Source organism: Cynocephalus volans, chromosome 1 (genome assembly GCF_027409185.1).
Source record: "Cynocephalus volans isolate mCynVol1 chromosome 1, mCynVol1.pri, whole genome shotgun sequence".
Lineage (NCBI taxonomy): Eukaryota > Metazoa > Chordata > Mammalia > Dermoptera > Cynocephalidae > Cynocephalus > Cynocephalus volans.
In genome coordinates, this window is record NC_084460.1 from 143561077 (window position 1) to 143587833 (window position 26757).

Sequence of the window (26757 nt, forward strand, 5' to 3'; positions counted from 1 at the left end):
TAAACTCTCTGTATCTGGGGATAATGCCTACCTCATACAGTTAATGTGGGCCTTAAATTTCTAGTATAACAGGGCCAGGCCCACATTACTGTATATGTTTTTTGTTGTTGTTATCATCATCCTGAGTGCAGAAGCCACTTTAACTTTCTCACAGTCATAAGAATGTGAAGACAGTATTATCTCTTCCTCTTATTTCTCCAAATATATTATTGATGGAGAAACGGTCATGCTGCAGAATGAGCCATATCTAACTCCAATGACTGAATACATTCTTTGTCTAACAACAAAACGTAGCATGCAAAATATTTCCAAACTGAAACCACTTCATATATCATCTTTGATCTTGCCCATGGTTATTGTGTAACCAAGAGAACCTAAATATACTGCCTGGTCTGGACTAGCCATCACTGTCCATCTCCTGTCATGCCTGACTTCATCTCCCCGCCTGTCAGCTGTGCTTTCTGCCCCAGCACTTCTGCATCTTTCTGCCCACTCCTCACCTTCCATTCAGTGCCTCAACCAGATTGAACCACCCTCACTTCCATGAACTCAGCATAAACTCTCTCACCTTCAGCCTTTCCAACAAGCTGGTCCTTTCTGGAATATCCTCCTCCACTCATTTATCTTGCTCCTTTAGGAACTCATAGCACTCTTTAGGACATTCCTTATATGGCGTGGACTCCAGAAAAATTTCCTTGACACCTCAACAACCCCCAATCTCCAAGGCTAAATTTGGTGTCCCTACTATAGCCCTCGCCACTCTACTATTCTCAGACCAGAAGTTCCCCAAGGGCAGGGATCACAACCTACCTTGTCCTCACTGCTTCCCTAGTTTCTAGCTGTATCTAACATACACACAGTTTGTACTCTACAAATGAACTGTGACATAAGAAAGTAGGTTGACAGACCTGTAGATGTTTGACACCTAGTAAGTGGACAAGGCAAGAACACTGTTATTGTCTTTAAATATACACATATATCATAGAAGGAGAATATTTATTCAATGTAGCTTCAGAAGAAGCACCGGGGCCAACGGTATAGGTTCTGAGGAGCCTCCTTTCAAATTAATGCAACAAAGAACTTCCTAAAGGGTAGAGCACAAGATACTTTGGCCAATATTCAGCTGCACGTCCCAGGAAGGAGTCACGTAGGGACTGGCCAAAATGAACTCGGTGAGGGTGATGCCTAGCCTCCTTGCAAAATTAAGATCTGTGACTGATTAAATTCTACTTCTGGGCACCTCAGTAGGTATTCATGAGTAGGATAAGAGTCATTCTGGACACATAAAAGAGAGGACCAAGGGTTATATTTTAATGTGTATTTATGGGCCTGCCATCCCACGGAATAGTAGGGGAAAGGAATACTCAGAGGATTTTAAACAAAACAAACAAAACACACAAAATAATCCAATCCACAACCCGGCATTCCAATGCAGAGGACAATACCTGCAATAGGCAAATCTAGGTCCCCTTGGGTGTTCACACCACCTCCTTCATCATGGAGGAGGCTATTTAACTTTACAACTTTTAAGAAACTTCCCATTAGAAGTGGTTTCAACTTTAGATTTATTGCATTTTCCAAGGTTACGTCATTCCAGCTATGCATAATCCAGAGGGACTCAAGGGGCCACACTGTAAACTGTTACAGTAAATATTAACGAATACCGTGCCTGATAAAACCTGCAATCTGTTCATACGCACGCATGCACCCACACAAAAAAGGGACTTTTCACCTTATATGGTTACTTTTAAAAATTGACTTTTTACATTCCACTTTGCTGGTCTGCCAAACACACAGAGTACATTTACTTTAAAAACACCAATTAAAAGTATTAACAACATAAAAACACACAAATGGTGGTTCAGAGCCAAGGGTACATAAATTGACATGGATTCGGACAATAAGTAAACATAAAACGAATAACAGACACTACATCATCCACAAGGAAGCACGAACAATAGCCCTGAAAACAAAAGTGATCTCCCCCACCATCCCAGTCCTCCCACCTCAAGAGGGCAAGCTAATGATTAGGAGGTAGGCAAAATGATTGCAGGAGGGAGAGACAGATGAAAGGCTAAAGAATGACATGTGCAAGACCTACAGTAGGTAGGGAGGAGAGAGAATACGATTCCACTTCACACTGTAACCTGTGGTAACCCCACAGACTCAAACTCATGATCAGGAATGCTGCTTCTACAAGTGTTCAAAATCCTTGATTTTTCCCCTTTGGGTAGGAACAAACACCTGGGCTGCCAAACTAAGGAGCAGCTGTGGAAAGAGGACTGGGCTGGGAGTTATAGTCTTTGGACTGACATCCAGAATCTGCTACTTAACTTCTTGAAGGCTTAGTTTCCTCATCTGTAAAATGGGGATCCTAAAACCTACCTCATAGTGTTGTTGAGAGGAATAATTAAAACCAGGTGTGCAAAGATGACTGGCTAGAAAAACACACAGAAGCCCTTATTGATATTAATATTTTTTTGATGTTAAACTTAACCCAGTTTATGGTGGATCCGATCATTATAACATTGAGAAGTGTGATGCTGTGCACACTGTAGACAATTTATGAAGGAGGCAGGAAAAGAGGAAAGGTGAAAGAAATAACTAGGCATAACCTCCCGTTTCTTTCTGCAAGAGTGACAGATGTCTGCCCTCAATGCTAACTCCACTGCATCTCCTGGGAGGGGCCTGAGGCTTATTCCTACCACCCCTGGTGTCTCAGCCAGAGAACCACATTCCTGATCTTACTATTTGGTAATTCTAAAAAAATCACATTAGTACAGTCCTTTCCTTTAATTGTTCTCTACATGTTTATCCCATACCCTGTGTGAGCTAATTTGATAACTCACTGGAGACTCCCTATTGCTCTGTCTGTTGGAAAATAAGTGTCTTTACTACAACTAATTTTGTTCTTTCCAGCTCTAAAGGGCTGTAGCATTTTGGTCTACAGATTACTAAATTCAATTTATCAGCATTTCACATGTGCAAAACAGAGGCTCAGAAAAATCCACAAAATTGATGTGACCCATAAAATGAGTTAGAACAAGACAAAAATAACTTAATTCTTCTTCATCTTTTTAATATTTATCCAGAACATAAAATATTAGAAGTTTGGAGAAAATGGAAACTACCTGAAAATTGTTTATACAATGGTATTTTTTAAAAAATTACTATTATATCCTAACATGCTTTCTAATTGTTACATTTTTTAAAAAGATATTTGATATGTTTATTTAAAATTAATGTGTGGGAGACATTTTATATTTCTGTTCAGAAACTGCTTTAAGATCATCTCTAGGAAATACACAAATGTATCTATATTCAAAGTTTTGTTTCTAGAAAAACCCAAATTTAAGACAGCTTGTTATTAGTAGCATTAAACATGTGAACTCAGAAAAGTGAAAGGATAGAACAGTGTATAGGTTGGAGGTAACTACAGACGTTTTAAATATAGTAATTAAACAAATGATAAGCATCAATTTAACTGTAAATTGTTAGACTTATATAACCTATTTCAATTTACCTCATCCAAAAAAATAAAGGAACAAATATTTATTGAGGCATGACAATTTGCTATGTTTTTACTCACAGCAATCCAGTAATGCAGAGTTCATTATCTCCATTTTACAAATAGGAAAACTTGCTTAGAAACATTTAATGGCTTCCCAGTGCCTGAACATAAAGTTAAAACTCCTTAGGATGTTGAGTCCCAGTATTATAACTGTTTCCAGTTCATTCTGATGTCTCCCTGGTCCCTCCTCTGCATCCTCCACCACATCACAAGCCTCCCCACCACTTCAAGTTCTAGCCTTCAAGATCTACTCTGCAGTTCTTCGAACAAGCCCCACTGGCTCATGCTCAATGCCTCCCAATCCCCACTAGGTCCCCATCTCTCTTCCCTTGCATGAGCAGCAAGATTCAGATCAAGCTTCACCTGAAGTATTTTCTGAAATGCTATCTAATTCTACTAATTGTAGACCACTATGACCATTTCCCCCTGGGATCCCCCTACCCTTCTGTAGCACATACAACATGTTACAATTTTTGTTGGCTCACAAATACCTCCTTTCTCTGCAAGTTTCATGAAAGATGGGACTGAGTGCTAAGTAAGCACTTTCCTGCTGGGCCTCAGTAACACACTGCCCACGGCAGCAGTTCTTCATGGTTCAAGCCCTAGTTTTCTATCTTCATGGCTCTGCCCAAGCAGGGGCAGTAAAAGTGGACACTGGGTAGCCGATTATTTTCCCCTTCTAGTCTCTTAAATTCAAACTAAACCTCCATTTTACTTTAAAAAAACCAAAAAGCCAAACTCATATGGTATTGGGCCAAAGGAGATGAAGAGACATAGGACTCAGTTTTGTAAAACAAAGAGAGACTGAAAAACAAGTTGACTATGAGTAGCTGAACTTCCCTACTCTGCAGAGAGGTTCATAGGAGGCACCAGAGAAGGAAAATCCGTTACGTATTGCATTGAAGAAGGGACTAAAAGCATTATTTTTGTTCTTTAAAAGACTTCTGATGATATAACTGCAGGGAAATATATAATGAGGATCGTGTGTGTGTGTGTGTGTGTGTGTGTGTGTATGTGTGTAAATATATAAATTTTGTGTTAGCATTTCAAAAAAAAGGTCATAGCTATTTGTGAAAAAGCAGAACATTCTGATTCCAAGTCTTCATTGGATTGGCCTTTCTTCAACTAGATACTTTCTGTTAATGCTTAGAATGCCTGGAAATTGGAACTCTTAAGAATAGGCTGCTATGTATATAATGCAAGTGGTTCATTCACTACTTTTACTACTTCCCATATTTTTTTACTGGCTTGGCCCTATGCTAGTACCAACATTTCACTGTCAAATCAGAATGCCTTGATGAATGTTTTCAAGTCACTCCTCTGCTTTATACAACATTTTTTGTTGTATACCAAATAAAAAATAAACTTTAAAAAAACACAAGTATTTGCATTCTTACAGAGGACATTATTAAGGAGGGAAAGGAGAGGTAGACAATGGTACCAGGATTTCTAGCCTGGGGAGTTGGGAAAAAGATAGCATTATTAAACATATTTAGAGGACTGGGGAGAAATATGAAGACAAAGAAGAGGTTCCTTGATTTGGAAATTAGGTAGCCACTGATGAGGGCAGAAGCTGGACTATAAGTAGGAGGTGGGAAGTTAGGAGATGAATATAATGAGCTCTGGCAATGTGAAGATGGGAGAAAAACTGGCAGAGGGAGGAGCAGTGAAAGTGAAGATTTTATTAGAAAATGGGACAATTGGGCATGTTATAAAGTTATGGAGAAAGAACCAGGAGAGAGGGGAAGGAGGTATTTGATGGGCAAGATTCCAGAGGAGATACCTAATCCAAAGCTTAGATGGAGGGGACAGACTTGGAAACCAAGAGAAACCTTTTTCTAAGATAGGAAGAGTTTGAGAAAATGTGTAAAGAAGGAAAGATATGTTGGGAGCTGAGGGAGATGAACAAAGAAGAAGGTTATCTAAGAAGGTGAGAGTGGTTAGGTAGTGCGTGGAAGGGAGGGCAGGAGCACAGTGGAAAAGGTCTGGAATCATGACAGGAATGAGACAGAGGCAATAGGGAATAAATGAAACTACTATTGATTATAGTTCAATAGTACCTTTTAAAGCTGGAAACTTAAAAACATGTTCTTTAAGTTGGTCAGTCAGTCAGTCAACAAAGATTTATTGAGCAACTCCAAAGTGTCAGGTACATTACAGCCCTAGCCAAGGACTCCAGGGTCAAGTCAGGGGGTCAGGCAAATAAATAAACCATAATACAATGAGGTGAGTGCCACGTTAGAGGTCTACATAGGCTATATGTAAGAACAAAGAAGATGCACTTAATCTGGAGGTGGTGTGGGATGTAGTTTCCTAGAGCGGGTAGTTGCTGAAGCCTATCTGTAAATTCTGAGAATGGGTAATGGGCCATTGGAAACTCCATCTTATTGCCCTCAAGGATACACTAATGAGGAAGGTATTTAACCACATCCTCTGTGAAATCAAGCAATTCCATACTGACACTGAGGAATCTTGACCATCAATGCTTCAGGATGTAATTTCATGATCATCAATGAGTTACAAAGACACAACTAACAGAGCTCCATGGGAATATGAGTTAAACAAAAAAATTCAGTCTTTCATAAGCAACAAAGTGTCTGGCTGTGGCTGTATACCTTGTTAGAGTCCTTAATCATTCTGTAGAACTGGCTTCCTGATTCAACTTGGGCTGCTAAATTCTGGTTTAATAATTACTTGTATTCTATTATCTTCTGGCACCAAGCATAAAATAAATATTTTCTTAAATGCCTTTGCTAAAAAATCAATTATCTGGGCTTTGTTTCCATCTCTTAAAAATGTTGTAGGTATCTTATCTTTCCATTAGAAAACAAATACTCCAAAGGCCTCACTGTTTATATTCCTTGTCATTTACAACCCTGAAAATCAAAGAGCTCACTAAACATTGCTAATGGGCTCTGTTCCATCCTCTTTGTGAGCATACCACTTCATTACTGTAGAGAGAACCTGAGTTCTGACCTAAGATTTCTTTTTTTTTTTTTATTGACCGGTAAGGGGATGCAACCCTCGGCACGGTGCGGCCCGCACCACGCTCAGCCAGTGAGCACACGGGCCATCCCTATATAGGATCCGAACCAGTGGCCTTTGTGCTCCCAGTGCCCACTCTTCCTGAGTGAGCCACAGGGCCGGCCCTGACCTAAGATTTCTTAATAGGAAAAACAGCACTCCATTGCTAGAATGATACAATCATAGAATTGGAAGGGACCTTGAAACCACTCATGTAATTGCTTAGGTGATGAAGGACAAATTATCCAGCACTTGATCTAACTTTTTATTTTAAGTGAGAGAAGATACCCTTTTGTTTACCACTAATATAAAAGAATCTTTTTAAGAGTCAAATATATGATGCTGGAATAGCAGGATTTTTTTCTGTCCAAAGTGATTTTGCCTTTGCTGTGCTGTATTAACCATAGCTAGCATTTACTGAGGGCTTATTAAGTACCAGGCAAGGTGTTAAGCACTTTACAAGGATTATCTCATTTTGTCCTTAAAATAATCCTAAGAAATTGTTGCCATTATTATTCTTATTTTATGATGAGGAAATTGAGGCTTACAGAAACTGAGAGCCAAGTAGAAGTTGAGTTCCTATTCTCATTTTGCCATTTACTGATGTGTGGCCATCATCAGGTTGCCAAATGTCACTTGCCTGTGTGTAAATTGAGAACAATTATTATACCAGCCTCACAGGGTGGCCAGATTATTATGTGAGATACTGGCCCAAAGTATATCTACCATAAATCTGTTTTTCCTTCTTGGAGGCAGTGTGGGGTACTAGAGAGGACCTGGGATGTGGAATTAGATGACTTGGGCTCAAAGCCCAGCTCTGTTACTTGTTAGCTATGTGATGTTGGGCATGTGCTTCACCTCTCTGAGCCTCAATTTTCTCACCTTCATATAAAATATGAAGATCAATACTTGCAACTCACAGTTGCTTAAGGATTAAGTGAGATGAACACTCACAAAGAGCTTGCTTGGCCTGAAGTTAATACAAACTAAGATGCCATCTTTTTTACTTCTTTGAGGTTCACACGTACAACAGGCTAATTCTCTCAAGGATATAACAAAAATAAGAAATGCAACTACTAAGAAGACTGCAGGGAAGGTTTAAGAGACCCTACTAAGTGGGGAAGGAGGCACTGGTCAACCAAAGAGCAGGTCAGTGTGGGAGGTGTATCTTATTGCCTTCTGGAAGAAGTAGGCTATTTGGCCATCGAGGAAGATGGGAGTCCTGCTAAAAGAGTACAAGTGAACAAGCTAGCTAATTTCCTATGTGGACTACTTGAGGCAATTCTCTATCAGTGTAAACTGAGTTCCTAGGAAAGGGCATCATGTGGTTTCATATCTATGAAAAGCACCTTCTAGTAGAAATGATGAGTAAGATGTGCTTCACAGATATTTACAGCATCTGCCAATGAGCAGGACAAGAGGGACAGCCCTTACAAAGATACTAATAAAGTTGTCTTAGAAAAGACTGGTTTGATTTGATTTAGGATTTTTTTTTCTTTAAATGCAAAGATATAGGACCTCACTCAAAAGTAAAATGGTCAAGTGCGTGATGAAACAGATCAACTGCCACCTTTCTGGAACACAATTTTCATACTCTGATCCAGACATAAGGATATAATGGCATCTGTACCTCAAATAGCTCGTTCAAAACCTCTGCACCAAAAACACTACTTCACTCCTTAGAACCTCATTGGTTAACTGATCTCTCAGTCCATGGTAGATTAGAAACAAAAACTAGAAATAGGATAGAAGGTAGAGGCTGGTGAGGGGAGCAAATTAAGGATTGGTTATAACTTGACACTGAGGAGGTAGAAAATAAACTACAGAATGATATTTTTATTTAACATTTCAAATGCTGTCGTATAAGTAACATTGACCTTTAAGTCTGCAGGGAAGAATGGATTACTTTAAAAATATTTTCATCAAAATCGTTATGCAAAAAAAGTTCTGTACTTGATAGCAAAAAGCAGCAGACTTTGGAAAATTCACCTCCACAAACAACCGAGTTCAATGAAAAAAACCCTATTAAGAAGATGCTGTTCTATGTTCTTTCCCAAACTATCTATAATCTACTGCATGTTTTGAAGTTATACTTCTGTAGCATTCTTTTCTTCACTATGCAGCAGAAAAATAACCCAAAATATAAAGATTAAAATTATTCTCAACCAATTCAAATAAGATTTATAAGAGAAATTTTCTTGTTTTCTCTCATAGGAATATTCATGGGCAATTTAATAATAAGTCTAAGTGTTTCTGTTTTTTCCCTTCTTTACTCAAAACTAGCAAACCACAGATATTATAAGGAAATCTGGGGTAGGAAGATGAAATTCATGCTCCCTCTATAGTGCTGACTCTCATGCTCTCTCTCTGCATGTGTTTAAAAACCATGAATCTACGTCTATAAGAACTGTTGCACAGTGTTTTCTAGCAACAGAAGTTTAATCAACTGAGAATGTAAATGATCCATTCCATGTGGCTTCTACTCCACAACAATTAAGCCAAATATGAATGAACACCACACAGATCATGAATTCTATATAGTGGTTCTAAGAGTTGGAAATTTCTGGGCTGGGGGTAGGATCAGCCAGAAAAATCTTGAACAGACAAAATGACTGCTGAAGAGTAGAGAGAAAAATGTTTGAATTCTACAATATGACACTACAATTTGCTCATTATGAAAATACTTTAGACATCTAGCTAAAGCCAAAATAACCCATTGTAACTGCCCTAATTTGATTTAGGACACAAATTTTGTGAACAGAGACTGCATCAGATCTCAAACAGGAATTTACCCTTATTCCTTTTATTAAATCAATGAAGAAATCACATCTATAGGAGACTATGGTCTATGTAACATCAGGTCTCTTATAGACTGCGGTGATACCTGTGCCAAATCTATATACTTTATTTAACAGCTTCAAAGACCCTAGGTCATATGTACAGTTACATTATCCCACTGAAATAAACAGTGATTTTGTGAACAAAAATTCAACTTAAGGGGGCAATCATTCTTTCAGACTGATTTATTCATAGGTTCCTTCACTATTAGTTCATAACACCACCTACATACAGCAGGGGTTATCAAAATATGGCTGTTTTGGTAAATAAAGTTTTACTGGAACACAGGCACAGCCATTCATTTGTATATCATTCTATGGCTGCTTTCTAGCAAAACAGAGTTGAGTAGTGGCGGCAGAAACTGTATGGCCTGCAAAACCTAAAATGCTTACTGTTTGGTCCTTTACAGAAAAAGTTTACTGACCCCTGATCTAAGGGCACCTGTTGAGCCAATCAGTCACTGAATGTCATTAGGAAAGAGATGTCATGTGGCCAACAAGCTCAACATGGTGGGGGCTGTGTGTGTGTGCAGCAGGAGAGGCAGTGCCACACAAGCCCTTTCTTCATTGCTATTTCCCACATTTCTCAATCTAATATCCAAGAGCTTTGCAAATCCATGAGCTCTCCGAGGTCAAGTCCATGTGATTTTACCAGAGAGACTGGACTAAAACAAAATCTGGTTATTCGATGACATTCAAGACAAACTCATTCATTTATTCATTTGACAGAGTTCACACTATGTGTGAGATACAGTAGTGAGGGACACAGTAGTGAGCAAATAGGCTACGTGCTGCACTCATGGAGCTAACAGTTCAGTGGGGAAGGCAGAAATTCTTCAGATAATAATATATGGATGTAAGTAAAATTGCTGCTAAAATTACTGGTGTAAGAAGGAGGTCGTGATGCTGCTAGAGTTTATAACGGGTTTATGAAGTCAGGGAGGACCACTCAAGGAAGTGTCAGTAAAGCTGAGGGTTGAGTGCTGAGTGGGAGCAGTTAACTAGGTGAACAGCAGAGGGAAGAGGCTCAAGCAGAGAGCACAGGCAAAGGCTTAGGGGTGAGAGGGGGAAAGGTGAGTGTAAGTGATGAACAGAAGGCTAGCACATCTGAAGTACAGTGAAAAAGGGAGGGATATGGGATGAAATTGTGGGCCAAACCAAGCAGGGCCTTGGATCCCTACTAACACGTTTTGAGTTAACTCCAAAGGCAGAGTTAAACCCAGTAACGCATGCCTGGTGACAGTCTTTTCCCCTGGGACCACTACTGTCTTCCTTCCCTCCTCCCTCCTTCCTTTTTTGCCTCCATTTTTCCCTCTTTCCCTCCTTCCTTTTTAATACTGAGCCAAACACACAGCTCTGTTTTGAATATTCACATAAGTCTTCATCACAACATTCAATAAGCAAAAAGCAAAAAGGAAAACATGATAACAAAGAATTTACTATGTAGCTTTTTGTGAATGTATTAAACATGTGTAAAGAGAATCCTGTGGGCTGCCTCCATCCCTCCTTCTGTCTGGGAGGTGAATATTGAGAATGTTGAGTGGGGAGTAATATTCATACAGCCATGGGCCCCTTCCTGCTGGGAACAGGACATTTTTAACTTCAATTATACTATTTGATGAATAGCATTTTGTAGCTGAAAGAAAAGGAAAGTCATCAGGGGAGACTAGTGAAAATAGAAAGTAACACAGAGAAGTGAAAACAGTCCAAGGAATAGGACATGTGAATCACAGCCCAGCTACTTATTAACTTTGTGACCTTGAGCAAATTACTTAACTTTCCTGAGGTCTGGTTTCCTTACCTGTGAAAATGAGAATAATTTGACATGCATCACAGAGTTGGTATGAGGATTCGATGAGATGCTGTAAAAGTTTCTAACATCTAGTAGGACCTCTGATATAATTTTCTTCCTTTTCCAATAATATTGTCTATTTCTGACAAATATCATAGGACACAGGGAAACCAGGGCAAATGGCAAGAGAAGATACAGATAAGGAAGTAAATGTTGAGAAAGTCTTATCTGCAGTAATAGTAGGTGGCTCCTTTGCTTTGTAGACTTCACCGACTTTTGTTCTCTGACCTAATGGTTCAAAGTGACCAACACATTAAAGTGACCTTATACCCAATCCTCCTAAGCAGGTAGCAAAAATACATAAAATAAAAAATATACACATGACATCAAATACATAAAATTATCTAATTATGGAATTAAAGGTTATTCTGGATAATAATTAAATATCCCAGACTATTTATAAATTTAAAAACAGCAACACAACTCAGCCTGACAGCCCCTCACAACACACACACACACACACAAAACACACACACACAAAACACACACACACACACACACACAGAGTTCACTGTTGATTAAGAATGTCCTTGGTAATCATTGTGATTAGTTTTAAGGGAAAAATTAGCAGTACCTAAGAAAAAAATTATTTCTACATATGAAACATCTTATTCTGATTTTCAGAACTTAGAAGTAATAAAAAGTAAAAATTATACTTTAGATATAGAATGGCTAAAAGAATCACTACAAATTTTCTTTTTTGCAACTCTAATCACCTTTTAAATGTGTTATACCTTTTTGATTAGGAAATTACAACATGAGCACCATGAACTTCATTGTACCTCTTAGGAAAACATTAAGTACTTTGAAATACAGCCATGTCAGTGCTCTAGAAGAAGCCCAAGGTTGCTTACAAGGTTGTCAGTTTTTCTTTCTTTCAATGAATTAAAGGCATTAGAAGTGAAGCAGCCTATTTAAGGTGGCACCATCAGTGAAAGCATAGACAGTCAAGTATTTCTGGCTTCACCAAGTGACCAATCTAACCGTGTTATACAACTGATCTTTTAGACTAAGCTGAAGGACAAAAACTAAAGCATATTTAAACATTTAAGCAAGAAGCCAGTTGCCAATTATGGAGAGTTTTATAGTATTTAAATTTAGCTTATTAAAAACAAACTGAATCATAAAAATATGTCAAATAGAACCAGGAGGTTACAATGACAACTTTTTCTGCGGTTAAAACCATAATGATAAATCACTCTGGCCACTTGCTTATACTTTTTGGAAACTTTCCCCTGCTTTCACATTTAGGAAATCTTCTAACTTTTTGTGAACTTTACTCACCAAAATTGATAATATCAGGTGGCATTCAAATAATAGCAGTGTGCTAAGAATTAAAATAGCTAAAGAATTCTGGACACATCTTAAAAGAATTGGCCACATTTTTAAGAACACAGAGTTACGAAAAATGGGCCCTCATAGAGTGGATGTGCGCTTGTCTGAGAGGTTGAACAAAGAGAGGGCTCACTCTCTAGCGCCTGCTGGGGAGGAGCTGAACAAATTCATGTCCAGCCCCTTCCAACCTTGATGATGTTTTATGATTCGGAGACTTTTCTAAAATTGATTTTGGTCCTTCTCTGCATTTCCTAAACCATGAAACATTTTATTGTTTGGTAACCATGTTTTTACACACAAAGTACTGTTTTTAGATAAGGGACCAGAAACAAAATGCTATTGCTTTAGAAGGAAAACTACTTCTTATCTTACCACTACCATTATCTACACAACTCTGCTTTTAATTTTATTTGAAGTATACTCCCCAGGTCCTATTTTCATCTTTCAAATTCAAGTCTACATAATGAAGTAATCTGTAAATATAATAGAAGCCTCTTTTACGAAGGGAAAAAAATTATTCAAATAAATATGTCCTTTGTTAAAGATGAATTACTTGGACATATGTTCTAATTCTTATTTCATTTCCAAATTCTCAACTTTCAGAGCCTAGAAAGGAGGTATAGTGGTTTAGCCTCACAGAATCCAATAACTTCTGGTTTTTTTTTTAACCTTCTTAAAAATGTTGAAAACAATTATATATTTTTAATCTGGTTAAGGGAAAAGAATTTAGAAGAGAGGTAGGAAAATGACAGTGAGCTGTGATTAAATCCTGTAGAAGCCAAAAAATCATGACTTTAAAACAACAAATAAATGTTTTTCTGAGCCAAGGACAATTATCACAGACTCTTGACAGTTTCATAGAGTTTCAGACAAATGGTCAAGGTTTCTTGTTAGCTCTGTGACCCTTCCAGATCCATTGGTACAGGCCTCTAAAGTGCAAAGGGGTGGGGGGAGATGGGGCAGGAAGAACCCAAAAGAGAATGGTTAACTAAATATCTAGTAGCAAGAGAATAATAACATAAATAATGGCACTGCAATACAAAGAAATACTATGTAGCTATTAAAAATCATGGTATGGCTCTCTCTGCTCCACCACTTTCTGCCATGTGAGACCCCTGGGTCACTGTTGCCACCACAAAGACCCTCACCAGATGTGTTCTCTGGACTTTGGACTTCCCAGCCTATGAAACTGTAAGCAATAAATTTCGTTTTCTAATTGAGTTCTGGTCAAGATGGCAGAATAGACAGTCCCCAGCATCACTCTCTCCCACAAATCAACCCATTTACAGCTATAAAAATGTAACATCAGCCAAGCTGGGGCAGCTAGAGCTTAGGGGGAGAGGAGGAGAAACCTACAGAGTTCATGAAGGCAGAAGAAACTGGATGATAGAAAGAAAAAACTGCTTGGAGTGTTTTGGGCTGCGGCTGCTTTAAGGCTGGAGCTGCTGAGTGCATGGAGCAGGAGCCAGCAGAAGCCGCAGCTGTGCCCTTCAGATAGAGTTACTTGGAGGCAGCAGGGAGAAGAGGGCCTTGGTGGCCCCCAGGACAGCAAGACCACTAATAAGGTTCCCGTGGACCCACACAGGAGTGAGGAGCCAGAACAGCTGAAAAAGGGAAACCATTCAGAGGCCAGTGAGTGATCGTAAGGGACCGGCACAGGGCCCAGCCCATGGGAAGTGTTTGGAGCACTGGTGGTGGGGGAGATGGGCCCACCAGGAGAACACTGGGACACAGCAAAGACAGCCAATCCCCCCACAATCAGCACAGGACCACTCAGAGGAGACTGGTCAGGAATGGAGAACTGCATGGGGTGCAGTTTGATGGCAAAACTCAGGTCCACATCAGAGTTTCTATACAACCCAGGTGCACTGGGTCTCTGGAGAGCTGGAAGTACCTATAAGGTCAACCATTAAACCCTGAGCTGCACAAAAAGCCTTCCCTAGGGAAACAGCAGCAAAGCAGCAATTTAGCTCAACCACACAGATCAAGTACTGGTTCCCACAGGAAGTTCCCCCATTTTAGAAGTAAGCAAAGGACAAAAAATTAGTTTTGGCTCAGGCACACCACTGGCGCCTTGGGCCTGCCAGGAGACATGAGGCATTGAGCCGGGGACTGGACCCCTCCCACAACCAGGCACACTGCCAGCGCCTCAGGGCCCCACCCAGAGTCCTGAGGCATACAGCCAGGGACTGGACCCTTCCCACAACCAGGCACACCACCAGTGTGCCAAAAACATCACCTTCATGTGGGTGGCCCACCACAGCCACCACAGTAACCATGACTGCCGCAAAAGTGGCTTGATGTCACAACCACCATGCAGATGGTCCACCAGCCACTGGAGTGCACTGACACAAGGAGAGTCACCAACAGAGACCAAAGAAAAGAAGAGGATGTCTCTCTACAAAGCCCATTCCAGAGTGACAGAAGAAGCAGCTGCTCTATGATAATACTGGAAGACCTGAACACACCTCTCAGCATTGGACAGATCATCCAGGCAACAAATCAACAGAATAATTATTACTCCTTCAGAAGGAGAGAAGAAATCTAGGGTTATCAGTGGTGGGAGGAGGGAGGGAGAGGGGGATTGGACAAGGGGCATAAAGAATGAGTACAATTTGTAACAACATACATACTAGTAATATTGATTTGATCAACATATGTCAACATTGTAACCCCAAAATATGTGTAATCAATTATGATTCAATAAAAAAAAAAATCGTGGTATGGAGGAATAATGACAATGAATAATGTTCCCAAACAACATGCACAGAATAACAAACACAGAACAGAGAAGAAAGTCTAGGAGAAACTATACAAAAAGATAAAGAGTACAAATCTCAGCATAGATAGCTAAATTAAGAGTAAACTTTTTTATTTTTTGTGCTTGCTTCCCCCCTTTTCAGTGCAGTGTGGTATCTGGAGAGGGTTGGTTCCAAGACCTCCTATGGATACCAAAATCCATAGATGCTCAAGTCCCTGATACAAAAGGGTGTAGTATTTGCATATATCCTATACATATCCTCTCATATACTTTAAATCATCTCTAGATTACTTATAATGCAATGTAAATAGTTGTTATACTGTATTTTTTAGGGAGTAATGACAAGAAAAAAAGTCTGTACATGTTCAGTAGAGGAACAATTTTTTAAAAGAATATTTTCAGTTCATGGTTGGTTGAATCTATGGATGCAGAATCCATGGATACAGAAGACTGAATGTATAATACTTTTTAATTAAGAAAATTTTTTATTATTTAAAAAAGGGAAATGTTGACAGAAAAGGGAGAAGAAAAGAAAACAATAACAACAATAAAGCACTCACAGCAAAAGGCAGGCAAGTGTTGGCACCTATGTAATGAAGGATTGTATCCCTCTGATGAAAACAGTGCCTATGCTTGGCAGTTTGGTGCTTTGTCTTATACAGCCAGCAAGCCTGTTCTTTAAAAACTACAGCCAACACGCCAGAAGAAGCCATCTCTATTAAAGGCTAAAAATAAGAATACTCTGGATCCAGGCCTCAGCATGTAGCCACCACCAACTGAAACTACAATCATTTCTCATACCTGAAAATAACTATGGTGTGTATAGTAACTTGTACTGAAGAGTGTGTGTTAGATGCATGAAGTCTTTAATAACACTAATGAAAAAAATGCACCCTTTTTTTTTTTAGATCAACAGTCTATAAGACAAATGCCTTCAGTCCATTCCTCAGCTGCAACTGCACTGACAGGGCAGTTCTGAACCAGACATGAAACCAGGCGTATATGGAAACATACAATTGAAAAGTTCAATAATAAGAGAATAGGAATCATGTTTAGATGCTACACAGAAGACCTTTGGGCACTATTTACCCGCAGTTTCAAGGATGAGAACTCCTTTTTTCATAACAAAAAGTTTCCTAATTTCCCACTGATGGTTGTAGCTCTTCCTATTCACTGATTGAGAGAAGATATAATCACAAAAGCCTATAACAAATTCAGAAAATTTTTAAATGGCCTGTATGCTATCAATCACAATAGTATCTGTTGCTATTCTGGAGACATGTCGTGTACTCAGTTTCTCAAAATCTCATGGTGAGCTGCAAGGCAGAGGATATAGAAACAGCCATGAATGAGTCACACGCTATGGGCATCAAAGTGTGTTCAGCACTTCCGAGCCTGAGGGCTTCTTCAGTTGGCTCTGTGACAGGAGGTTTAGCATAAGAGGTAGGGACATGAGAGCCCTGACAGGAGGTTTTCTTTTTAAAAAAAATACAGGGTAAAGTTGTTTTCTCTTTCCTTATAAAGCCATCCCGTGTCAACAGGCTGCCCGCTTCCACCCCCAGCAACAACAGGGGCGGTCCCTAAATGCCAAAAAAAAATTTGTCTGGGTTTCTCATGCTGAAATTGACTTGGCAAGCTCTCTACCTTGCAAAGAACAGAGAGAGCTTAGTTTAGTCTGTGTGTAAAAAGGCTTCCCAATCATTACTAAAACATCCAAAGCAACATGCTCAAGGCAGGGTAATGATGCTTTGTTTCCCCCTTAATTGTAAGCTTCTGACATCTATTTATTTACTTACGCCTCCTAGCAGCAGCCACCTTCCTTGGTCAACATGCACTCTTGGCCATCATAGGTGCTTTCTAACAAAGGGCTATATGATCCACACACAGTGGGTAGAACCCCCAAGCTCAGTCTGTCTCCAGTCTCACGGACTACGGAGTATCTGAGGTCCAGATCTATGCAACAGGACTGGGAAGTGGTCTGGGTAAGCCTCCCCCCATCACTGAAGAGCCTCCTCCCCTCACTGAAAGCACTCCTTAGTAGAGATGAATGGGACTTTGGAAAAGGCTTGGTTGACCCTTCTTAGAGGAAGACATGTGGAGGAAGACATGTGGACGGCCCTTATACTAGTTTGAAGAACCCAGCACTTGACTCACACTCATAGGGTCTATCCAGAGCCACACTACCTCTGGCAAGTGTTCACCCTGCTGCATGTGGTTTCCTTATGCTTTTTGATGCTCCTTTATTTTTGACTTAAGCAGAATTCCTGCTTTGTAACAAATCCCTCCTTACTGCGTAGAACAAGCTGAATAATGGAAAGCAGTGAAGGAAGCTGAATTTAATTCATACTGTGCTTTAATCTCAGGTTTGACTAAACCGAGGCATTTGTTTCTGTCGCCCTGGTGCTCTCTCTATGTTCTCTTCTCTTCCCACCACTTCATGATGTAGATCTTTAGTGAAAGGTCACTGGCTGCCTCAGTTTTGCTGGTGTAATGAAAGCTGTACCATAATTGCTGAGGAAATGTCTTTCCCAACCTTACACAGATCATTATTTCTCATGAGAAAGAATTTAGGCAGTAGAAAGTAGGCTTTCAAAGACTGGAAGGGCTCTGAAGCCAGTTGGAATTCCTGTTCTGCTACTTACCAGCTCTGTGGCTTGAGGCAGATTGCTTTAACCTGTTTAGCTTTAGGTTACATTAACCCATAACGTGCAGATTAATCATAGTATCTATGATGTATCTGCTTCATAGGGTTGTTTTCAGTATTAGAGGAAACAGTGCATGTCAAGTGCCTTATCACAGTGCCTGCAGACAGTAAGTTTTGTGTTGCTGTTCTGTTAGAGAAGGATTTAAAAAGTCTCGCTTGATGGGAGACAGGCCAGTGAGAGCCTGGTTGAGCATATCCCTCTGAATCAGCAGCCCTCGTCATCTTGTTTGGAACAGTTCTAGTCAGTTTGGACCAAGAAGTCATTTCATGTCAAGTCCCTCCAAATTGGCAGGATCATAGTTCCCTATCACCTCTCTTCTAAACAACAGGCATGGGTTCCTGGCCAAATCCCAATTTCTTCAGCTTGCCAGTCTCCATCTCGGCTAAGCACAAAATAACACATACTTTAAAAATACTTATTCGGCACTGCCTGAAAGAATTCCCTCCCTTTGGTGAGGTAGGGCTAAGTAATATACTCTCCTCATGATGCTAAAAGGCAAAAATCCATTAGTTATTTTCTTATCTCATTTGATGTCCCAAGAGGGAATGCATGTCTGCTGAACCAAGGGATAAATTTGTATCATTATGACATCTCCATGAGGATGAGCTATGAGTTCCTGTCCTGGGCTAGGTACTGGGCACAGCACTTTATATACATGAACTCTAGTCCTCCTAACAACCCTGCAAGACATTTAGCCCTGAAGAAATGAAGTAACTTGCCCAAAATTGGACAACGTGTAGTGAAGGAGGCAAGATTGTAACTTAGCCAGGCTGCCTCCAGAGCCTGTGCTCTTTCCCCTGCTATATACCAAGCTGCTTCTTACTGCTTGGCTTATATTTGGATTCTAGGAAACAGACAGAAGATCCCGGACACCAAAGATTTGACATGTAACCAAAGTAGATGGAATACTGAAAACAAAAGCCCTGAGTTATAAATCTAAACATGTAATTTTGTCAAGGGTTTTACCTTATGAAGCTTAGTCTGAAAAAGTGGACTGACACATTTTGGAAATGTCTTCAAAATCCCTTCAAAGGCCACACACAAAAGTCAATCCCATTATTTTAAGGTCACACTTGGTTCTTTTGACCAAATACACTATTAGCTGACCCAAACTCTAAGTTAATTCACTAGATTCGTTTCCAAGAAACTTTTCCTTGTCAGAAATCAAATTCACCTTCAAAGAACAAGGCTTTGCTATAGCTGAGGGATATTTCAAAGCAGACAAGTCTGTAAGTGAACTTCCAACATTATTCTAAGCAGTGGCAATGTTGTTAAAATGGTCACAGCAGTACTCTGCTCCTTGAAATCATTTTCTCTCTTGGCTCTTGGGACACAGCTCACTCTCCTGTTTCTCTGTCTCTGCCTGACATCCAGACATTCATGACTTCTTTCTTCTTTTTGCCCCACCACCCCCAACCCTACCTCCTTTTTTTCTTTAAAGAGAACCACTTTCTAAAATGTTTATGTGTCCAATATTATGTACTTAGTACTTTCTTTTAAATATTTGATTATAAACATTTCCAAATACAGAAGCAGCAGAAAGAAGAATATAATAAAACCCCTGCACCCATCACCCATCTTCAACAAGCCTCAATATTTTGCCATACTTACTTCACACCTATCTTGTCTTTATTTTGTCTGGAGTATTTAAAAGTAAGTCCAAGGAAAGCATGTCATTTCACATTTAAATACTTCATTATGCATCTAGAAAAATAAAAAGGACGTTCTTTCACATAAATACAACGCCATTAACACTTCTACCAAAATTAACAATAACTTCTTTCTTTTTGGTGGCTGGCTGGTATGGGGATCTGAACCCGTGACCTTGGTGTTAACAATAATTTCCTAATATCATGGAATATATAGTTCACATTCAAATGTCCTTGGTCTTCTCATAACCCAAGAACAATCACATCAGCTGCTACCAAGGTAATCTTTTATTGCCTTGATGATTTTAAGGTTTTATCTCATTCAACCCTTTTTCTCTTCTGAAAATGGCCTCATGAATGTGAAAACAATGGAACAGATAAATCAGTATAATTTTTTTTCGCAACTTACTATTACATGTTGCAAATATTTTCCTACACTGTTTAATATTCTTTGAAAACTTGAGTTTTACTGGCTGCCTAATTGGCCATAGAATACGTGCACAGATATTCTATGATCCTTTTAATTATTCCTTATTACTTGTTGGACACTTGGTTGTTTTATCTTCCCTGTTATAAACAGCCCCGTAATGAGCTTATTCATGCCCACAGTTTACCTTTCTACCCGCATCTTTCACTACTGAACACCTCCTTTGCCTCAGCTACAGGGAGGGACAATTTGATATTCCCCACATATTGTGTTTTTCATCCACCTTCTACCTGTACATATAACCTGGACACTCTTTTTCATCCTTCAAGAACCAGCTTACCTCTCAGGTGCCTTCACTAAGTCTCTTTGGCAGAGTTAGTCAGTCCCTCTCAAATGCTCCCAAACTACTTTATTGAACATTATTTATAATATTTCTTAGTATTCTGTATTTAGTCATGAATCTATATTTCTACCATACTAAGCTGTGAGTTTCTAACACCTCAGTTTCTTCACCTGTAAAATGAGGAGAATAATACCAACTCTATCTGTCTGGATTTAAAAAAAAGACATAAGAAACAGAAAGTATCAATCATATTATCTGGCACATAATAGAAGCTTTACAAAAGTTAGTTTCCTTCTCTTCAACTAAAAAAAAAGTGGAAATGTCTCAGACCGGACTGGGAGGCAAGGAGTTATTTTCCCCAGCTATAGGAAGATAAACCGAGTATATGTGAGATGCTGGGAAAGAGGAAGTCAAATGGCTTAGAGATCATGTGTTGCCCAGAAGCTTTTTGGTTTGTAACACTTTCTCTGCAACACATAATCTCTCTATTCTAGTCACAGATCCTTAGGTAAAAGAGGAGAAAGGAAGATGTCATGTTGGAATCTATAGATGGGACTCCTGACCACCCCTTAATCTCCTGTTTACTTCTGACCTATTTATTATGCTGGGTTAGCTGAGCCAAGAGACATAAAAGCACTCAGGGTGACCTACTGTTACCTACAGAGTGAGGAAGATAAAAATTTGTGGGACACCTTGGGTACTCTAAAAGATACATTTTTATCTTTTAGAATTCACATCTTTCTAGAGCTAAAAGAAACAGGAGTTGGCCTATGAACAAAAAGTGTTACAATGGAAACAGCGACAGAGCTGTAGGCAAGAGACCTGTGTTCTGTGCTGGCCCTGGGTGTGCCCATAAGCACATCAGTTAACCTCACTGGGCCTTGGTTACAGTACAAGGGGAATGGACAAAATTGGCTCCAAGGCCAGAATAGACAAAAATTCAAAGAAAATAGAAAGGTTAAGTGACTGGCTCAATATCCCTGTACTTCTAAGAAAAACCAGAGAGTGGAGCTGGAAGAAATATGGAAAGTGATGTAGTTTGAAAACTGTTAAAAGAAATCATGATGTTCAAGAGCTCTGATCTAGGGCTGTGAATGTGGCATTTAAAAATGCATTTAAAGCTAACTTGGACTATATGAAAATAATATTCTTTTTCTGTTCTATTCCACAAAGATCTGGAAAGCATTCTTAGCCCTGTTTCAACCTTAAATGAGAAAAGAATCTTTAAAGAGCCACTGATTTGTAATGGAAAACTTGGATAAATCAACTATTTATACTCTGAGATTTTTATATTTCTTTTTGTCCTTTCCTCAGAACACACAGCTAAGAAAAGCAATGATGTAAGTCTGCTCTATTAGACCTCATCAGCAGGCTGTTTATTCTTTATCTACAGTCCAGCACCTTCTCTAACTATGGCACTTAGTGAACAAGAAACCACAAAACACCTTCAAGTTAAAAAGAGAGTGCAAATCTCAGTCTAGCATGAATGTGGAGAAAGAACAGTCAGAATACCTAAGTTTTCACCTCTGGTCCAATGTTTATTAGCTAAAGTTATTTAATCTTTCTGAATCTCAAATTCCTTATCTGCAAAACAGGGTGAATAATTACCTCTCTACTGATGTATCAAGTAATGTACACTTGAAAGGTATTATTTATTACAAGTGCTCACCTGATAAGGTAAACTGGAAGAAGTCTTCATTAAATGCCTACTATCAAATTTCTGGATCTATACTTAAAATTCCAACTGAGATCCAACATCAGAAGAACTGTTAAGATCTTCCCTAAGTATATACTCTCATCAGCACACTGCTTTCGTTGTGTTTAATATCTGGGAAATTACGCCCAACTCCATGCATTTCTTTAAGAAAGGCTCCAGCCTAATAAAGAATTGGCCTAAAGGGGCATAATCAAAATGTATGTGCATGTGCATGCGTGTGTGTTTGGTGGGGGAGACTCAAACTAGGTGGTGTGGGGAATGGGTGAAGAAACTGTTTCATCCAGAATAAAGAACAGAGTCCTTTCCATTAAAGGACCATACTGCAGCAAGAGGAGTTGCATTGCATGATTTAACTCTAAAGGCCAAACAGGATAAATGAACTGAAGTTTCTGTGAGCTGGATTTCAGCTCACAAGGAAGCACTTGTAGACACTTAGGGCTGGGTAACAACTGAGCATGTGATGATGGAGAATACTGAGTGCCTGGTACTGTGGAGATGGCTGAGATGACTACGTTGCTGACTTCTAAAGCTCATATTTGATTATTTTCTTTCTGTGACTTTGACTTTTTTTTAGGACTCAGAACCTCTGGGAATATGGATCTGAATCACACATCCCTACTTTCCATTCCCTCCTCTGAAGTCTTGTCCATGCCCTACAAGAAAAAAATCCCATTCAGGGAATGTTTCTATGATTTTTACTGAAAATGGGAGAAAAAGATAAAGGGGGCAATTGCTAAATTAGTTTGTCTGGTTTTCAGTTTGTCTTTTTTTAGCCATCAGATACCTTTACTGTAGCCAGCTAGGTTTAGTGTCTTCAAATGTGGGTGACTAGGGCAATAAAAGGAAACAATTTTTTTATTTTCAGAGACCAAATAAAATACTCAACAGGATTTTTTTTCCTAATCTGGCCATGCAAGCACAACCTGGCTGTTCTGCAACTAAGCACTATTAATATCTATTTATAGCCAGTATTTTCATAGATGAATCACATTTACCATAAGTCAGTTAATATTAAAGGGCCCAACCAGCTCTGCTGAGAACCCCATAATCTTACTACACCTCTTTCCATTCCTTTTTGAGGGAACTAAGTTTTAGCTTAATGGTTCCATGTAGAGAGAGGGGGAAATGCAAGTGGAAATGCAAAGGTAGCAGACAGCCTGCTCCTCAAACTCAGCAAAGTATGGGAAGTTAAACACACTCACTTAAGGCCTTGGATCACTCCCAGCTTTGTCCCTTAGCAATGAGTGTCCTACAGTTAGCACAGAACCACTCTGCATCATGCAGTCTTCTCGCCATCAATACAAAAGCAATTCTCTTCTAAAATTTCCCACCAAAACAAGTTTAAATGACACAGCCTTAATAAAATGTCACATACCTAAAAACAGGACTAATGATGGTCAAGAATGCTGTCAAATAAAAAGGAGGAGTGTAGTGAACATTCAACTTATTTTACACATGTGAGGGTATGTGTGGGCAGGCACAGGTGAGGCATAGCAGAAAGTCAGGATATACATGATCAAAAGGTTTCAAAATTCAGTGAAATTAAATGGCAATTTCTAGTAAGTTATGAGGATCTAATGTTACTTCCCTACAGCACACAAGCATGTGCGTGTGCATGAACACAAACACACACATGCACACACACACACACACACTTTCGCCGAACTATCTGTAGGCACCAATGCTGCCCTGAAATAAATATTCTTTGTCTCTGATATCTCTTATGAGAGTCTCCACCTTTAATTCATCTTTACCAAGCCCTTTCCTACAGTTTTTTTTATTTGCTTCACGTTAAAACTCTCTAATATTAAAAAAGATAACACACAAAAACATTTAAAACAGTGCCTGGCAGGTGGTAAGAGGTCAATGCATGGCTACTTCGGTAGATTCAGTAGGTCTATGCATGGCTGCTTCAGTAGTTGTAAATTTCTAACCAGTACTTCACAGATGAACCATCTTTACCATGAGGTAGTTCCCACTTAGAGTCAACCAGCTCTGCTGAGGACTGCATAATTCACTCCCTCAATAAATCCCTGCTGAGGTCTCACTCTGTTGGACACAGGGAAACAGACAAGAACATCAAAGGTCCTTTGCTCAGAGTATGAACAATAAACCCATTAGCAGGTACCATTATCTCCATTTTACACTTGAAGACTCAGAGAAGGCAAGGGAATAGAGCTAACACATTGGAGCTATGACTTAAGCCCAGTTCTGATTCCATAATCTCATACTCTTTCTATTAACACATGCCTCCTGCCACTCCAAGATGCCAGCAAAGTGGTCATGAAAAGCACCTTAAAGTTAAAGAATAACTATGCATTCAAATATAGTTTCTGCACTTAAATAATGTATAAAAACAAAACATCTTACTGAATAGACCAATTGCTCAAAGGCCAGGGGGTTGTGAATTTATGTTATTCACATTTTTGTATAATTCTGAGTACTGGGACATTAGTCCAGATATGAAAATAAGCTAGTTAAAACAAAATTGCCCAGCACGATACCTGACATAGTAGGTGCTTCATAAATGTTTGAATAAATTACTACTAAACCAGGATTTTTCCTTTATTAAGTATACTTTCTTATAATACAAGACCTAAGAAGATAAAGCATACTGATTGTGATTTAGTGGGTCTGGAGCCAGACTGCCCAAGTTAGAACTTGACTTTTTAGTAGTGTAACCTTTGGGAAGTTACTTAACAGCTCAAAGCCTGTTTCTTTTTCTGCATAATGTGAGGATAAGAACAGTTTTTGTGAGGATTAAATGACTTAATCACAACCGTAAAAAGAATGGAATTCTGCCATTTGCAGCAATGTGGATGAGCTTGGAGAAGTTATGTGAAGTGAAAAAAGCCAGGCAAAGAAACAGAAATACTGCATGTCCTCACTCATAACGGGGAGCTAAAGAATAAACAAATAAATAAATAAAAAAGAAAGAAAGAATGATACAATAATACATTGAACTTTGAAAAGGAGAGAACAGAACTGTGGTTACTACAGGTGGGAAAGGGGGGTTAGCAAGAAAGTGGTAAAAAGTCACAAAGAATGATTATGTTTTGTAATGATATCCTGATTTGATAATTACATATTGTATTGTCTGGCTACTGTGAGGCTAAGGCTGATGTTGCGAATTCTACTCACAGCACCAATTGTCTAGCTCTTAATCCTGTTCGTGACGCAAATTGTAAAGCTAGGCGACCGTGCTGGTTGTTGTGGCTCTTTTACCTGCTGGTAATCCTGCACCGACTAGGCGGATGGTTGAGCTAGGGCTGGGTCTGGAGCTCCCAGACCCCTCAAGCCCATTCACAGACTGGTCACAAATTCTTCACACACCAGGCTGGGTCACCAGACCCCTTCACACAGGTCTATAAGCTGGGCAACTGGCCACACGGTCCTTGGTCCTTGGAAGCTGCACGTCTGGAAAAAACATGGCTGTGCAGGGTGGACGGTAGAGGCAGTAAACACCAGCCAAAGTGGCGCCCTTGAGGGCTCACTCACTCCACCCACACAATGTTTACCAAACCACCCTGAACTGGCTCCAAGGCGAGCGGAACCTGACCAAATTGTTCCATTTTCCCAACATGTATACAGGTATTGATATTTAACTCTGTACCCCACAAATATGTATAATCAATTGTGCTTCAATAAAAAAAATGAGTTAATCAAACAAAAGCATTTAGATTGAGCTTGTATGAGGGTACTTCAAAAAGTCCATGTTAAGATTTATATTATCTTTTAATTCTATTTTTCCACAAACTTTTTGAAGTACCCTTGTATATGGTAAGTACTTAATAAATGTTAGCTATCATTAGTACTATATTTTCTTCTCTATATTAGAGTCATTTTGATTGGCTACCTCAATATCATACTAAGTGATTAAGACTAAGATGATTTCTTTTACTGAGTCTTTTCCAAGATACTTTATACAAACAAAATATCCTATTGTCACATCCCTTACACAATTCAAATATGAAAATAGGTGCATGAAGACTAAAATTATGTCTAAACAACACCCAATTATGTTGAATAAGTATTTTTGATATATAAGATTAATAGAAGATGTTATAATAAATTTAACTAAGGAGTTGGGTAGGGTGTGTCTGTGTGTTGGGGGAAGATGGTGAGTGGAATAGGGCTCTATTTACATTTGACTCTTTCCTGTAACTAAATTAACTAAATAATTATAAATTCTCGACTCGTTCTTCTCTTGCACGGACACATCCTTACCAATATCCACCATGATTTTAATCAGCTTAAACCCAAGAAAAACTGACTGAGGTCATTCCATAGGAAAACAAAGCAGAATCCACTTCCCACCAGCAACTTCAGTGTACTTGTATCCATAGATACAAGACAACAGAGAATCACAGAATTCTAAAGCGGGAAGTCCTGGGACCTCAGAGATCATTTTAGTCTCTGGCTCCAACCCTGCTGTCAGAGGAGTCATTAAGGGGTGAGGAATGGGGTAGAGGTCAAGGAAAAGAACCCCTGGTCCTGGTTCCATCCTGAATGAACTCATGGGGCCAACCTAGCCAG

The 26757-nt window shown here is 39.3% G+C and overlaps 2 protein-coding genes across 3 annotated transcripts in view; one reads left to right on the forward strand and one right to left on the reverse strand.

Annotated features, from left to right (window-relative positions):
• Positions 1-26757, reverse strand: part of CMSS1 (cms1 ribosomal small subunit homolog) — a 371764-nt gene that overhangs the window by 224014 nt on the left and 120993 nt on the right. The window lies entirely within an intron of this gene.
• Positions 1-26757, forward strand: part of FILIP1L (filamin A interacting protein 1 like) — a 300030-nt gene that overhangs the window by 158073 nt on the left and 115200 nt on the right. The window lies entirely within an intron of this gene.